Raw genomic sequence first — 16,982 nt, 5'->3', positions numbered from 1 at the left:
ACCATCAGTGCGGACGTTGGGGGTGCTGCTAGCGCCGTCTCCTTCGTTCGTCATTCTCCTACGATGAACCTGCTCTGATACCACTTGTCACGGACTTTTCTATCTAGACAAGACTCCGTGCGGCACTTGACGGTTTGCTCACGAATCTTTCACGTATCTCACAAACTCAAGTAAGCCTCACACAATTTTGGATCGCTAAGAGAAATCAAGAAGAAAGACAAAGCAGAATTTGGAAGAATGGACTAGTATCTATTAGTCAATTGAATTGTTGGATGATTTACAAATTACAATGACCCTACTATTTATACTACTCTAACCACTAAGAGTAAATAAATGCTACTATACAAGCCCCTAAGTCCATGCCCTCAAGACATGCTTCTAAGTCTTCCAAAAATGGACTCCTAGCCTTGACTAGTCTGCCCCACGTTTTGCCAAGCCTCCCCAAGGCTTGAAACTGCCGCCCATTAATTGCTGTAACAGCTGTAACGGCTGTAACAGCTGAAACGGCTGAAACTGCCGAAACGGTTGTAACGGCTGCCCCTCCAACTGCTGCCTGCTTGGGCGCCTGCACCTTGGTCTGCTGACCGGTTTGGGCTGCCTGCCCCCTTGCGCCTGCTGCTGGCTGCCTAGGCAGGTTGCGATCTGCCTGGGTATCTGGCGGGTCGTGACAGTTGTCTATAATAAGAGAGATTTACTCTCATTTCAACGCAACAAAAATTCTGAAACTCTTCTTTTTCTTCACAACTAAATATTTGTGTACGTTACTCATGTTGAGTGGTTATGTGGTATCATTGCTTATGTTATAGATCACGGTATAAAATTTTGTAATCATTAATTTATTCTTGTATGTTATTAAGGATAAATTATAAGATGTATTAATTTTCATTTTTCTTTACATTATTAATCTTTTATGTAAAATAATATAGTGATTTACTTCTAATGTCTGATAGATTTTAAATATTATTTTATGTATTTCGTGATATTAATTTCTCGCACAAAGCGCATATGGTTTTACTAGTGATGTACTAATTCTTACTCTAACATAAGCTCAAAATCCTAACAAATAAAGAATTAAATCATATAAGCTATAACTAATTAAATATTGTCTAAGTAAATAAATTAGATATATTAGCCCATGCGTGTTTTTTAAGACTTCATCTATATACATGTCTTCCATTTGGCAACTTTCTTGGCATTAGAGGGATTGAGGAAGATGAGGAGCCCAACGTTTATTTTCATGGCTTTTTGGAGTCCTCTTGTAACTCTCTTCTTTCTCCTCCTCGTCTTTTTGTTTGTTTGTAATGTAATGCCATTACATTGACATATTGAAATTGTTATTGCAACTAATTGAAAATTTATCAAAGATTCAAGATTCAAATATATTTTTTTCCCCTTTTCAATTCAATGAGAACTTTATTCAACATTCTGTATTGAAATTATTTCTTATCCAAGATTCAGCATCCAAGACTGGAGAATTTTGTTTTTAGACAATTTAGGAGAACCCAAGAACTCACCCATATAAATATGTCAACTAGAAATTTCCATATTAGCAAGAATGTCACTGCAATTATCTTTTGATAGTAGTACTTTGTTTAGTGTTTATTTGATGGTGTGGAGTATGCTTAGTTCTTTATTTGAGGATGCAGCTATTAGGTTGTGGATAAAAACTATTTGGTGTAACAGTAATTTGCTGCTTTCTTGGTTTTAAAAAAAGGGTTCTCAAAGGAGTAATGTTCTTATTGGATTTTTATTTTGGGTAAACTGGTCTAAATATTATTTGTCGTGTTTTACTCACACTTGATAGCAGTTGAAAGGTGAGGGTTGGGGCACGAGTATGGTATTTTACTGATGTTTTGAATATTAATGATAGATAACAATTGGTGAATGGAGTAGGAGTTGAGATATTAGTAGGAAAAAACGAGTCACTCCTAGTTAGTTCGAAAAATTTTGATGGTGAAAGAATTTCCAAGAATCTTTTCTGCCATTCTACAGATAATTTCAAAAGTATCTTTTTGCTTCCCAGAGTGGCAGGCAAGTGTGGCTTTTCAATTTGGAGAGAAAATTTGAGATATTCCAAACTTTGTTTCGAATATTCCTGAAAATTTTTAGAAGAATATGCGCAAACCCATGAACTAGATGGGAAAACATAATTCTTTTATGGTACGAAACAGAAGATCCTGTGTTCTACATATACAAACTCAATTTGCTGCATGGTTAGCAGATTGTATCATTGGAAAAACAGAGAGTAAGAATGTTTAGGGAATAAAAGGAAGTGTTACTGAGAGAGCAACTAATTTTGCATTTGGAGAGAAAGAAATTAGAAAATTGCTAACACCCAAGCAAAAGACAACTGGACATGTCCTTGTTGTTTTGGGTGGACATCTTCACCACCATCTCGTATATTTTCAAATTCTGGTTCCTGTAATGTTATAAAGTTGCCTCTGGAGTCTTTCCACAGGCGACAAAACGCGTTGTCTAAGCTTTGATCTCTTACTTTTTGGCACACTGTTAGGATTCCAGAAAGTATCTTTATCTGCTTCTCCCAACAAAGGTAAACGTTAGTAGTGCACATAAAACAATAAAGTACTAATACAATAGATTTTTTATTTATTTTGGTCAAGCTAGTATTATTTGTATGGTTAAGTATAGTTGGACTGGTCAGTTTATATCTTTATTAAATCCAATTTACCAGAAATTTGTCAATTTCAGTTCATTGTATAAAGGGAAGTTAATTCTCAAATTTAGGGGAGACACTATAATTAATGGCCTACGAGCAAGAAAGAAACCAAAGATTATGCTTGTAGAGTATCATATATTAATTTCATCCCTACGACTTATATGGTAAAATCTTGAATGTGATTTAACATTACGTAATTTGAAAGGCACATCACAATAATCTGAAAACGGCAAGAATTTCCTGCGTAAAAATAAATCCAAGTGTCGTGATTCTTTCGAGTATTAGTCACCAACACAAAATTTTCTATCTCACTCTTAAATTTGTTGTGTAGGATCTGTAGATTCTTCCCCTGTTCTCTACTCCTTTTTTTTGTGTGGTGGGGTTGATTCGAATTTATCCATTTCTAATCAATGGAATAAGAGAAGTTTGTAGTTGAAATATTTTGAATCAGAATAATATGCACTACAGGATTACTTTTTGGGAAGGTTCATCTACAATGATTGGCCTAATTCACCTATCTCATAATTTTCTTTGACTAAGGTCTCACTTGGTACGAGGAATATGGTATAACTAATCTTGGGATTAATTTTAGGATGAACTTATTCCATGTTTAGTTGGGTTTAAATCATGGTATAGCTCATCCCAGAATTAGCTATACCGGGATATTAGTGTTATTTTTATCCCACATTGAGGGTGGGATAACAATCCGGAATAACTCGTTCCCCAACCAAACGTGCACTAAGAGTTTTGCGCTTACTATCATGCAAAACAGAAGAGAAATATTGGCCAGAAATTGAGTAGGAAGATATTAGTTTTCCATTTTTTATAACCTGTACGCTTAAGAAAGGATTTGATTCAGAACATGTACATATTTGCTGAGACAAGTTAAGTGCTCACTATATATGTAAAAGTATTTTACCATTTGTTTCTTCCATCTGCATGCAGATGATCGAGGATGATCCTGCTGAAACTAAGCTTGGTATGTTTTTCTGTTCCTCTCCAAGACAAGCTGAAGATCCCTCCGGTCCAGAAACCACTACTCCAACTTCTAGCCTTTGGTCATCACGAGCTAAGAGACGCGTCGTCGTCTCAGAAGGTAACTGATAGCTTTGTGTTTCTCTGTTTGCATGTCTGGGAATATAGTTATGTAGTGACCCCTGCGCCACCTTGATCCACATGCAATTCATAGCACTGGTTTTTCAGGTGGCCCAGGTCTCCACTGGCGGGATCCTGTTTGAGTTCAAAATTACTTAGTGGTTAAACTGGGATAAATATGAATACAATTTGTACTGGTCACAAACTAAAGCACAATGTTCATTGACAATGAAGATCTACTGTAAAAAGGTATTGAATGTATTCCATGAGAATGGAAGTGTCATGAAACTAGAGTACGTATAATATTAGAAACAAGAGGAAATTTCCTTGTGTGAAACATGCATTGACACCTTAAGGATGCTTCAACTGTTTCTTTACTCATATTTTCATCACTATGTTAAGGAACCATACAAGAAAGTTGAAGTTAGCCATAACCATGAGCTTATGTTGATCCGTAAGATCCAGTTATTGCATAAACCTCTATCACATTTTCTGACGAAGAATCTGTCCGAGTCTTAGCCACCACACTACAAAAGATCCTCCCTCTTCTAGAAACTGGAATCAGCTATGATCATCTCGATAGCTTTCACGAAGTTTAAAAGAAAACTCCTCATTTTCTATCCCTAAAGCCAAAAGTTCCTTGTATATATCATCATATCCTCCCAAAGTGGTCCCTATATGACTTATAAAATCCCCTCATAAAATTAGTTTCTCAGCACGCAGGATAACTCAGACAACCTAGTCTTACTCCTCCCAGAACAAAGAATTTTTTTTTGACCTCCTCGTCCAAACATGTTTCCTGCACATATTCCTACCAAAACTAGCTTAATGAACATTAACTTATTATTCACCCTCCTAATTTCTACCGCTTGCTCCTTAAGTTCCTTGTCTACTAAAAGCCTAACTTACTCTATTTCTACTCCTGAATCTTCTTTAGTACCATAACTTAAATCCATCTACATCCCCGACCTTGGTTCTTACCCATTTGGTTTCTTGTACACAAGCTTTATTGATTACTCTTTATAAGAATCTTCACTAACTGTATCGATTTCCTTGTCAATGTCCCTATGTTTCAACACCCAACTCTCAACCTAGGATCTCCCTTGGTACCCTCACCACCCCGCCCCCCGGCCCCCACTGCCAATCAAGTACATGACCATAAACTACATCAAACCCTAAAGCCATTAACGCCAGTTATAGAGTAATCAAGTGTGCAATAAGCAACAAATTATGGGCAATCCTTAAACATTAACAGTCACACAATACAATGACGATAATAAATATAAGAAATAAACTACAGAAAGATATTGTTCAAAGTAGAAAAAAGAAACAGCAGCAATAAATTCAAGAACGCGATATCAGATTAAGGAAATCAGTAAACAAGCAAGCAACAATAACGGGCTGCACAATCTTTTGAGGAAAAATAATATTTAGAAAAACGAATCTAGGATTTCTAGAACATGGGTGCACCCCTAATAAAAGAAGGAAAAAATGTAGTGAGTAGGAAGTGATTCTCGGTCCTCTAAGTAAATAACCAAATATTTAATTAAGTGCACCATTGAGACTTTTTGTAGTGTGGCTGCCAACATCTAATATTATTGGGAGGAGGCTTGGAACACTTTTCGGTTATGATGGGGTTGCACTAGAGAACAACCCTTAGCCTGCTCCCTTTTGCCTTAGTGATGGATGAATTGACACGATACATTCAATGAAGGGTATTCTGGTTTTTGCCATTCACAGATGACATAGTATAGAATAACAAGACATGGGGTGGAGTTAAACGAAAAACTGGAAGTTCTGGGACAGATCTTACAGAATAAAGTTTTTAGGTTAATTAAAGCTAAAACAACGTATTTCGTGTGTAACTTCAATGACGTAACTTGAAGAAGAGGTGGAAGTGCGGAATGACTCACAAATCCTATTCAAGACCACAAGAGGAAGCTTCAAGTATCTTGGGTCCTTAATAGAGGCTTATGATGTCGCACATCATATTGGAGTAGGGTGGGTAAATTGAAGGCATGCATCCCGGGGTACTTTGTGATAAAAATGTGCTGCCATGGCTTAAAGGTATGTTCCATAAAGTGATGGTTAGACCTACATTGTTGTATGTGGTAAGGGGTTGTTCATGCTTGTGGTGCGTGTAAAAATCCTAGGGAGTGGTGAAGAGTGGTGTTTTGGGGGTACATCATCTAGAAAGTTAGGACAATGGTTTTCAAAAGATTAAATAATTGGGAACTAGATGTGCATGGGTGGTAGGGATTGGGGACCAAATCCACAATTTATCCTTAATGACCTCAGTTCCTTTCAGATTAATAGCAGATGTACTGAAAATTTGTATACATTTGGCTCGAGGGATGAAAATAGTTATGTACTCTATGTTTCATTTTTTAACATATGCACCATTTTATGGAAAGTATTTAGTGTTTATGCATATGAGTCTTCAAAATTCATTTGCTGAACCCATCTGGTACATAATTCTTAAGCATAACCTAATCAAGTATCCCGTAAAGCATGAGATTATTGATAAAGATAAAAGATGGGATATAGGCGGTGTATAGAACTTACTCTTAATGCCACAAAGGAGACATGGACCTCGTTTACCCATAAGATCTGATTATGAATTATTCAGTTCAAATCATGTTGAATTTGCTGCTGCTATCCTTTAGAGTTTGATTTGCTCTCAAAATCTAAAATGTCTAGAGTGAGGTGATGGGTCACAGTATATACAGACAACTAAGAATTTGGTAGACTACATCTTGTCCTTTTAAGGAAATAGATGAATTATGATAGATTTTTCATCAACTTCAATTTCTTTCCAATAATGCTTTTTTACATCAAGAAAAGAACTAGAACATTCTATTTATTTCCAATAATGCTTTTTTACATCTATTTCCCCTTGAACTAGTACAATAATCAAACCGACCATTTTGCCTAAATATATGAGGGTAGAGCTGTCAAAATGGCTGGCCCAACCCAACCAAACCAACCCTAACGGGCTAGAGAGTTAAATGGGTTGGGTTGGGGTGGGCTGACACTTTTAGTTAAAGGGCCTATAAAATAGCAGCCTAACCATCCCTAAACGGGCCACGACTTGGGACGGGTTGACCCTTCAACCAAAAAATAAACAATGATACTTTCTTAGAAATACTATCGAATGTTGACGTCTATGAATACGACATCAATTCATACAAAAATTCACTTATAAATCACATACTTTGGTGAATACTTATAAAAATACATTTATGAATCACACTTCGGTGAATAGTTACATAAATACATAATAGCCAACGTAAGATTTGGCGGATAAATGTTGATCATTCCACCATTTCTCCCACAAAAAACTAGCTGGTTTAAAAGATTTTCAGCAACGCAAGACAACCAAAATACTTAGCAAATCTAAATTGCTACATATTACATGACCCATTAATTAAAGTTTTATGACTACGCCCCTTTTCGCTTCCTCTTCCACCATCAATCACATTTGAATCAACATGTGATACAGTTTCCTTAAAAAGTTCTTTTACAATTCACCATACAATATGATATTGCAAAAGTCCTAATTTTTTAGTTTTCAAAATATTTATTGATAAAATCTTTACAAGTAAAACACTATTAAAAATATATTTTAAAAATTAATAGCCCATGGGCTGGCCTCTGAGGCTTGCAGGCTGAGCCTCTGTGGCCAACGAGCCAAATGGGGTAGGCTAAAAAGCCTCGTTCCTAAATGGGCCAAAAAAATTAAATCTAACCCCACTTATTACAAGGGTCGGGTTGGGCTGGTCTCGCGAGTTGAAGTCCATACAAATTGCTGCGTCACTAATAATTATTTAATACATCAAGAAAAGAATTACTAATTCGATTTATTTAATTCATTAAGAGATTTTTATGAAAAATACTTTTATAATATTACTTTATATTATTTTTCAAATTTCAGAAATTATTATTCAAAGACAACTTTGAATTATTATTTTCAAGTTTCAACATAAGCTTACTATACGGTGGAGTTACAAAGGAAAAAAACTGTCGAGTAGTGCTAAAACAAGAAGGTTCGGTAATAATGGAACACTTTAAAGAAACGACTGTGTAATGAATTCTAGAAAAGAAGCAAAGGTTTGCCTTATTCTTTTTAATCAATAAAAAAATGAATAAAATAAAGGGGAAAGGCTCAAACATGCCATCAGACTTCCAGAAAAAGCTCATTTACGCCATCCGTTAAAAGTTTGGCTCATTTATGTCATTGTTGTTAAAGAAAAGGTTCATCCATGCCATTTTTTTAACTCCGGTTTTGTAAAACCACTTTTTACATAACAAACAAGGTTTAACACTTTCTATTAGTGTTTTTGGATCAAATGTATACTTTTTGCTTCTACATTCATTAGAACACATAAGAACATTAACAATTCTCAAATTTCAAATTTATTCAATTCTTCACGAATCACCTCAAATTTCAAGAGTAGTTTCGCTCCGAGCTAGATATCAAAACTCGATTTCTTTTGAGCTCAAATTCAACATAACTCAACAAGACCCAATTAAAATTTCCTCAAAGTTTCAAAACTTCAACATTCTTTAATGGTAGATTCTTCACAACTTTAAATCATTAGAAATTTTGAACATAAACTCAAAAAACACTAGTCAACAAAGATCTAATGTAAAAAACTACAAAAATAAGAATCAAAGAAAATTTTGAAATTTTGAGACTGATTTTCGTTTTTTGGAATATATATTTTTAAAATATGGGTGAATTTTTTGAACTCTGCAAATGATGTTAGAATTTTTTTTTTTAAAAGTAATTAATGTTGTAGCCGAAATTTGATTTGATTTCATGAAGAATTGAAGATGTTGAAAATTTGGGAGTTGTTTATGTTCTTCATGTGTTCTTGGTGTTTTTAAAGAAAAACAAGCAAAAAATATACATTTGATCCAAAAACACCAATACAAAAGTGTAAAACCTTGTTTGGCGTGTAAAAAATGGTTTTGCAAAATCGGAGTTAAAAAAAATGGCATGGATGAGCCTTTTCTTTAACAGCAATGGCATAAATGAGCCAAACTTTTAACGGAAGACATAAATGAGCCTTTTCTAAAAGTTCGATGACATATTTGAGCCTTTTCCCTAAAATAAACATGTTCAAATGATTTGTCAAATGTGTCAAGAGAAATCAAAACCCAATGTCACTGTCTGCCGGCCAAAAATTCAGTGTTTGCTTCTACCGCTACCAATCTCTGTAGCCTGAAACATAATTCCACCAAACATTTGTGCTTTTTCTAGTAGAAAATAACAGTAATTAATTGTTAATTAGTAGCATGAATCTCCATTATCTTTTATTTATGAATTCCATATAAAAAAAAATTTATTTTATCATGTTAATATTTTTTTTAATAATAATTTATTTGAGTGGTTTTATTGATACAAATAAAAAGTTGAGTTATTTTATTGATACAAATAAAAAGTTACTTTTAGCGCGCGCGCGCACACACACACACACACACACACACACACACACATATATATATATAATAGAACCTTAGGTCCGCCTACATGGAGTCATCAGAAACCATAATTCACTTTTAGTTTATCTTTTTACAAATTAGTCTTGCCTTTCATGAAAAGTTGAGATATTTACGAAAAGTTGTGATTTTCATGATAAGTTACGACTTTAATGTAGAGTTGCGACTTTCATGAAAAGTTGTCACTTTTATTAAATATTGTGACCATTTTGAAGGGTTAAAAATTTCCAAATAGTTGTAACCATTCTGATAAGGCACAATAAATGAATAAATATTTCTTCATACTACCATATGTTGACTATAAATAGAGAGATTTCTCTCCGTTCAAAACAACAAAAATTCTGAAGCCCTTCTTCTTCACAATTAAATATTTGTGTACATTACTCATGTTGATTGGCTATGTGACACCATTCCTTATGATATAGATCACGGTATATATTTTGCAATTATTAAGTTATTCTTATATGTTATTAAGGATAAATTATAAGATGTAATAATTTTTATTTTTCTTTACATTTTTAATCTTTTATGTAAAATAATATAGTGATTTAGTTCTAATGACTGATAGATTTAGTATCAGAATTTTGTTTTTAGACAATTTAGGAGGACCAAAGAAATCACCCATATAAATATGTCAACTAGAAATTTCCATCCTAGCAAAAATGTCACTGCAATTATCTTTTGATAGTAGTATTTTGTTCAGTGTTTATTTGATGGTGTAGAGTATTCTTAGTTCTTTGTTTTGACGATGCAGCTATTAGGTTGTGAATAAAACCTATTTGGGGATCACAATCATTTGCTGCTTTCTTGGTTAGAAAAAAAGGGGTTTTAAAAGGAGTAATCTTTTTATTAGAAAAAATGAGTTACTTCTAAGTAGTTCAGAAAAATTTGATGGTGAAAGAATTTTTAATAATCTTTTCTGCCATTCTACAGCTAACCTAAGTATCTTTTTGCTTCCCAGAGTGGCAGGAAAGTGTGGCTTTTGAATTTGGAGGGAAAAATGACTAATTCTATTTCAGATATTCCAATCTTTGTTTCGGATACTCCAGAAAATTTGTAGAAGCATATGAGCAAACCCAGGAACTAGATGGGAGAACATAATTCTTATATGGTACCAAACAGAAGATCATGTGTTCTTCATATACAAACTCAATTTGCTGCATGGTTAGCAGATTGTATCATTGGAAAAACAAAGAGTTAGAATGTTTAGGCAATAAAAGGAAGTGCTACGGAAAGAGCAACTAACTTTGCCTTTGGAGCGAAAGAAATTAGAAATTTGCAAACACCCTAGCAAGAGACAACTGGACATGCCCATGTTTTTTCGGGTGGAGATCTTCACCCTAAAAAATGTTCACTAATAATGTCAAGAACTATGGACACATTCAAAGATATGTTTTTTCACTGAATGCGAGGATTGATCCAATTGTTTTTCCACCCTCATTTCCAGTAGTTTCATTTTCCATAGCCACATGATCTAGTATATTATTGTTTATCCTGAAACAAAGTATAATGCAAGACAGTACAGTTATAATGACACGCATATGTCAGTCAAATTCCCTTTGAGATGTCACAATGTAATTGTACAATGAGGTCCAGAAAAACTAACAAACTTTTAGGTAAGCACACAGTGATAAACATCGGAATTGACTTATTAGATGCACCTAAAAAGTAGAATTTGACATATATAATTAATGGAAATTCCATCCAGTAAAACCGAACCATCCCCAGACCCTGCATATAGGGGAGCTTAGTGCACCGAGCTTCCCTGTTGAATCTTATGCACGTATCTCAAAATTCACTTATCGATTTGGATTTTCTACAGGAGCATTCATTGAGTCAGAGGCGTTATCTTTGGCTATTGGTGGTAGAGACGTCGAGCATTCTGTAGTAGTTGGTGACACGAGCGGCATTGCTCCAACACCAATCTCATTTGGAGGGATGTATTTGTTCATTGCATAAATTAGAGTAACATCTTCACCACCGTCTCGTATATTTTCAAATTCTGGTTCCTGTAGAATGTTATAAAGTTGCCTCTGGAGTCTTTCGACAGTTGACAAAATGTGTTGTCTAAGCTTTGATCTCTTTCTTTTTGGGACACAGTTAGGATTCCAGAAAGTGTCTTTATCTGCTTCTCCCAACAAAAGGTAAATGTTAGTGCACATAAAACATTAAGGTTAATATACATTAGTTTTTATTTTTATTTTGGTCAAGCTAGTATTATTTGCATGATTAAGGTAGAGTTGGATGGTCAATTCATATCTTTCTTGAAAATCCAAATTACCTGAAATATTTTAATTTCACTTCATTGTTAAAAGGGAAGTTAGTTCTCAAATTTAGAGGAGACACTAGAATTAATGGCCTATGAGCAAGAAAGAAACCAAAGATTGTGCTTGTAGAGTATCATATAGTAATTACATCCCTATGTTTTTTATGGTACAGTCTTGAATGTGACTTGACATTACATAATTTGAAAGACACATCACAGTAATCAGAAAACGGCAAGAATTTCCTGCGTAAAAAATAAATCCAAATGTGGTGAATCTTGATACATGCTTATCAAGTTGCCTTAGAGCTCATGGTGTAAGTGATTCTTTTGAGTGGAGATACGAACATAGGAAAATGGGAGAATGATGATAAAATTTTCTATCTCACCGTTAAATTTGTTGTGTTGGATCTTTAGATTCTTCCCCTTTTTGGGAAGGTTCATCTACAATGATTTGGTTTCCTAATTTCTATCTCATAATTTTCTTTGACTAAGTTCTCCTTTGGTACGAGGGATATGGGATAACTAATCTTGGGATTAATTTTAGGATGAGCTTATCCCATGTTTAGTTAGGATAAAATCATGGTATGACTTATCACGAAATTAGCTATACCGTGATTGTAGTTTTATTTTTATCCCACATTGAGGGTGGGATAACAATCCCGGGATCACTTGTTCCCCAACCAAACGTGTCCTAAGAGTTTTGGGCTTACGATCATGCAAAACAGAAGAGAAATATTGGCTAGAAATTGAGTAGGAAGATATTTGTTTTCCATTTTTTTAACCTGTACGCTTAAGAAAGGATTTGATTCAGGACATGTATCATATTTGCTGAGACAAGTTAACTGCTCACTATATATGTGAAAGTATTTTACCATTTGTTTCTTCCATCTGCATGCTCTGTGTTTCCCTATTTGCATGTCTGGGAATATAGTTTTGCAGTGTCCCCCTAATGCACCACCTTATTCCACAAGCATTGCAGAGCACAGGTTTTTCAGGTGGCCCAGGTCTCCAATGGGAGGTTTCTGTTTGAGTTCAAAGTTAATTAGTGTTTACCTAAAACACAATGATCATTGACAATAAAGATTTTCTATAAAAAATGGTAGAGAATGTATTGCAGGAGAATGGAAGAGTCATGAAACTAGAGTATGTATAATATTAAAAACAAGAGGAAATTTCCTTGTGTGAAATATGCATTGACCTTAAGGATGCTTCAACTGTTACTTTACTCACATTTTCATCACTATGTTAAGGAACCATACCAGAAAGTTGAAGTTAGTTATAACCATGAACTTATGGTGGGCAGTAAGATCCAGTCATTGCATAAACCTCTATCACATTTTCTGATGAAGAATCTGTCCGAGTCTTAGCCACCACACTACAAAAGATCCTCCCTCTTCTAGAAACTGGATTAAGCTATGATCATCTCGATAGCTTTCACGAAGTTCAAAAGAAAACTCCTCATTTTCTATCCCTAAAGCCGAAAGTGCCTTGTACATCATCATATTCTCTCGAAGTGGTCCCTATGCGACTTCTAAAATCCCCCTCAAATAATTAGTTTCTCAACACGCGGGATAACTCTCACAACCTAGTCTTACTCCTCCCAGAATAAAGAAGTTTTTTTTGACCTCCTCGTCCAAACCTGTTTGCTGCACATATCCCTCCCAAAACTAGCTTAATGAACGTTAACTTATCTTTCACCCTCCTAAATACCGCTTTCTCCTTGAGTTCCTTGTCTACTAAAAGCCTACTCTATTTCTACTCCTGAACCTTCTTTAGTACCATAACTTAAATCCATCTACATCCCTGACCTTGGTTCCTACCCGTTTGGTTTCTTGTACAGAAGCTTTATTCTTCCTCTTTATAAGAATCTTCACTAACTGTATTGATTTCCTTGTCAATGTCCCTATGTTTCAAGACCCCACTCTCAACCTAGGATCTCCCTTGGTACCCTCACCACCTCGGCCCCCCGCCCCCACTGCAAATCAAGTACATGACCATAAACTACATCAAACCCCGATGCCACTAACGCCAGTTATAGAGTAATCAAGTGTGCAATAAACAACAAAAAATGGGCAACCCATAAACTTTGACAGTCACACAATACAATGACGATAATAAATAGAAGAAATAAACTGTAGAAAAGATATTGTTTAAAGTAGGAACCAAAAAATGCAGTAATATTTATAAACGCGCAGCAATAAATTTAAGAACGCGATATCAGATTAAGGAAATAAGTAAACAAGCAAGCATCAATAACGGGCTGCACAATCTTTTAAGGAAAAATCATATTTAGAAAAACGAATCTAGGATTTCTAGAACATGGGTGCACCACTAAAAAAAGAAGGAAAAATTGTATTGAGTAGGAAGTTATTCTAGGTCCTCTCAGTAAATAACCAAATATTTAATTAAGTGCACCATTGAGGCTTTTTGTAGCGTGGGTGCCAACATATAATATTATTGGGAGGAGGCTTGGAACACTTTTCAATTATGATGGGGTTTGCACTAGAGATCGACCATTAGTCTGTTCCCTTTTGCCTTAGTGATGGATGAATTGACACGATATATTTAATGAAGGGTATTCTGTTTTTTGCCATTCACAGATGGCATAGTATAAATAACAAGACATGGGGTGGAGTTAACGAAAAACTGGAAATTCTGGGACAGATCTTACAGAATAAAGTTTTTAGGTTAAGCAAAACTAAAACAACGTATTTTGTGTGTAACTTCAATAACGTAACACTTAAGGAACACGTTGAAGTGAGGAATAACTAGGAAACTTCAAGTATATTGGGTCCATACTTAGAGGCTTTTGATGTCGCACATCATATTGGAGTAAGGTGGGTAAATTGAAGGCATGCATCCGGGGGTACTTTGCAATAAAAATGTGTTGTCGTAGATATGTTCCATAAAGTGGTGGTTAGACCTACATTGTTGTATTGGTAAGGGGTTGTTCATGCTTGCGGTGCGTGTAAAAACCCTATGGAGTGGTGAAGAGTGGTCTTTTGGGGGGTTCATCATCTAGACAGTAAGGGCGATGGTTTTCAAAAGATTAAATAATTGGGAACTAAATGTGCATGAATGGTAGGGATTGGGTGCCAAATCCACAATTTATCCCAAATGACCTGAGTTCCTTTTAGACTAGTGGCAGATGTACTGAAAATTAATAAACATTTGGCTCGAGCGATGAAAAAAGTAATGTACTCAATGTTTTATTTTGTAACAGATGCACCATTTCGGGGAAATTTGGGTATTTCGTGTTTATGCATGTGAGTCTTCAAAATTCATTGGTTGAACATCTGGTACATAATTCTTAAGCATAATTAACCTAATCAAGTATCCTGTAAAGCATGAGATTATTGATAAAGATAAAAGATGGGATGTAGGCAGTGTATAGAACTTACTCTTGATGCCACAATGGAGACATGGACCTCGTCTACCCATAAGATCTGATTATGAATAATTCAGTTCAAATAAGGTTGAATTTGCTGCTACTAACCTTTAGAGTTCGATTTTCTCTCAAAATCTAAAATGTCTAAAGTGAGGTGATGGGTCACAGTATATATAGACAGCTAATAATTTGGTAGGACTATAGCTTGTCCTTTTATGGAAATAGATGAATATTGATAGATTTGTCATTAACTTCAATTTCTTTCCAATAATGTTTTTTTACATCAAGAAAAGAACTACTGCATTCTATTTATTTCCAGTAATGTTTTTTTACATCCATTTCCCCTTGGACTAGTACAATAATCAAATCGACCATTTTGCCTAAATATATAATGAGTGTCTCATTACTACTCTGCAGGTGAGAGTTGAAGTCCATACAGATTGCTCCGTCACTGATAATTGGATAAATTATGATATATTTGTCATTAACTTCAATTTCTTTCCAATAATGCTTTTTTACACCCAGAAAAGAACTACTACATTCAATTTATTTCCAATAATGCTCTTTTACGTCCATTTCCCCTTGCACTAGTACAACAATCAAATTGACCGTTTTGCCTAAATATTTGACGGTCACATTATTACTCTGCAGGTGAGAGTTGAAGTCCATACTGGTGGCTCCATGACTGATAATTGGATAAATTTCTCATTTGGTAAGTATGCCTCAACTTGTGAATTAAATTAAGAAAATACAAGTATTAACTTAGAGCTGGCTATTTCCTTGGAAATATTCTTTAAGACTTTGGCTCCTTCATTTCTGATATTCCGGTGCTCTCAAAAACCACTGTACTGTGCTGTTTGAAAAGGCTCAATTATATTAAGGCAATGTTGCCCTGATAAGAAAGGATTTTAAAAAGAACAAACCACGTTTGTTTGATTATCAGGAAACAAAATTGTTATTTATATCAATAAAATCACTTAATCAATTTTTTTTATGACATGACAAGGTAATAACGCCATGTTAACCTGAACCCATATATTAAATAAAATTAAAGAAAATTCATGAAGAGATTTTTATGAAAAATACTTTTATAATATATTACTTAATATTATTTTTCAAATTTCAGAAATTATTTTTCAAACACAATTTTGAATTATCTTTTAAAGTTTCAACATGAGCTAACTATACGGTGGAGCTACAAAGGAAAAAAGTTGTCGAGTAGTGCTAAAACAAGAAGCTTCAGTAATAATGGAACACTTTAAAGAAATGACATGACTGGTGTAATGAATTCCAGAAAAGAGGCAAAGGTTTACCTTATTTTTTTTAATCAATAAAAAAATGATTTAAATAGACATGTTTTCAAATGATTTGTCAAATGTGTTGAGAGATATCAAAATTCAATGTCATCGTCCGCGACCAAAAATACTTTTATAATATATTACTTAATATTATTTTTCAAATTTCAGAAATTATTTTTCAAACACAATTTTGAATTATCTTTTAAAGTTTCAACATGAGCTAACTATACGGTGGAGCTACAAAGGAAAAAAGTTGTCGAGTAGTGCTAAAACAAGAAGCTTCAGTAATAATGGAACACTTTAAAGAAATGACATGACTGGTGTAATGAATTCCAGAAAAGAGGCAAAGGTTTACCTTATTTTTTTTAATCAATAAAAAAATGATTTAAATAGACATGTTTTCAAATGATTTGTCAAATGTGTTGAGAGATATCAAAATTCAATGTCATCGTCCGCGACCAAAAATTCAATGTTTGCTTCTACCTCTTCCAATCTCTGTAGCCTGAATCACAGTTGCAGTGAACACTTACGCTCTAGTTGAAAATAACACTAATTTTTCGTTAATTTGTAGCATGAATCTCCACTATCTTTAATTTATGAATTCCATATAAAAAAATTATTTTATCTTGTTGATGTTTTTGTAATAATAAATTTATTTCAGTGATTTTATTGATACAAATAAAAAGTTGAGTGATTTTATTGATACAATTAAAAAGTTACTTTTAACACATATATATATATATGTATAATAGA

The 16,982-nt window shown here is 34.3% G+C and overlaps 1 pseudogene; it reads left to right on the top strand.

Moving 5' to 3' along the window:
- The window catches only part of LOC107008164, a 57,619-nt pseudogene that overhangs the window by 31,361 nt on the left and 9,276 nt on the right, over nt 1–16,982 (top strand).

Source organism: Solanum pennellii, chromosome 1 (assembly GCF_001406875.1).
Source record: "Solanum pennellii chromosome 1, SPENNV200".
Classification (NCBI taxonomy): Eukaryota; Viridiplantae; Streptophyta; class Magnoliopsida; order Solanales; family Solanaceae; genus Solanum; species Solanum pennellii.
The sequence above is the reverse complement of the archived record's forward strand: the minus strand, read 5'-3'. Positions and strand labels throughout refer to the sequence as shown.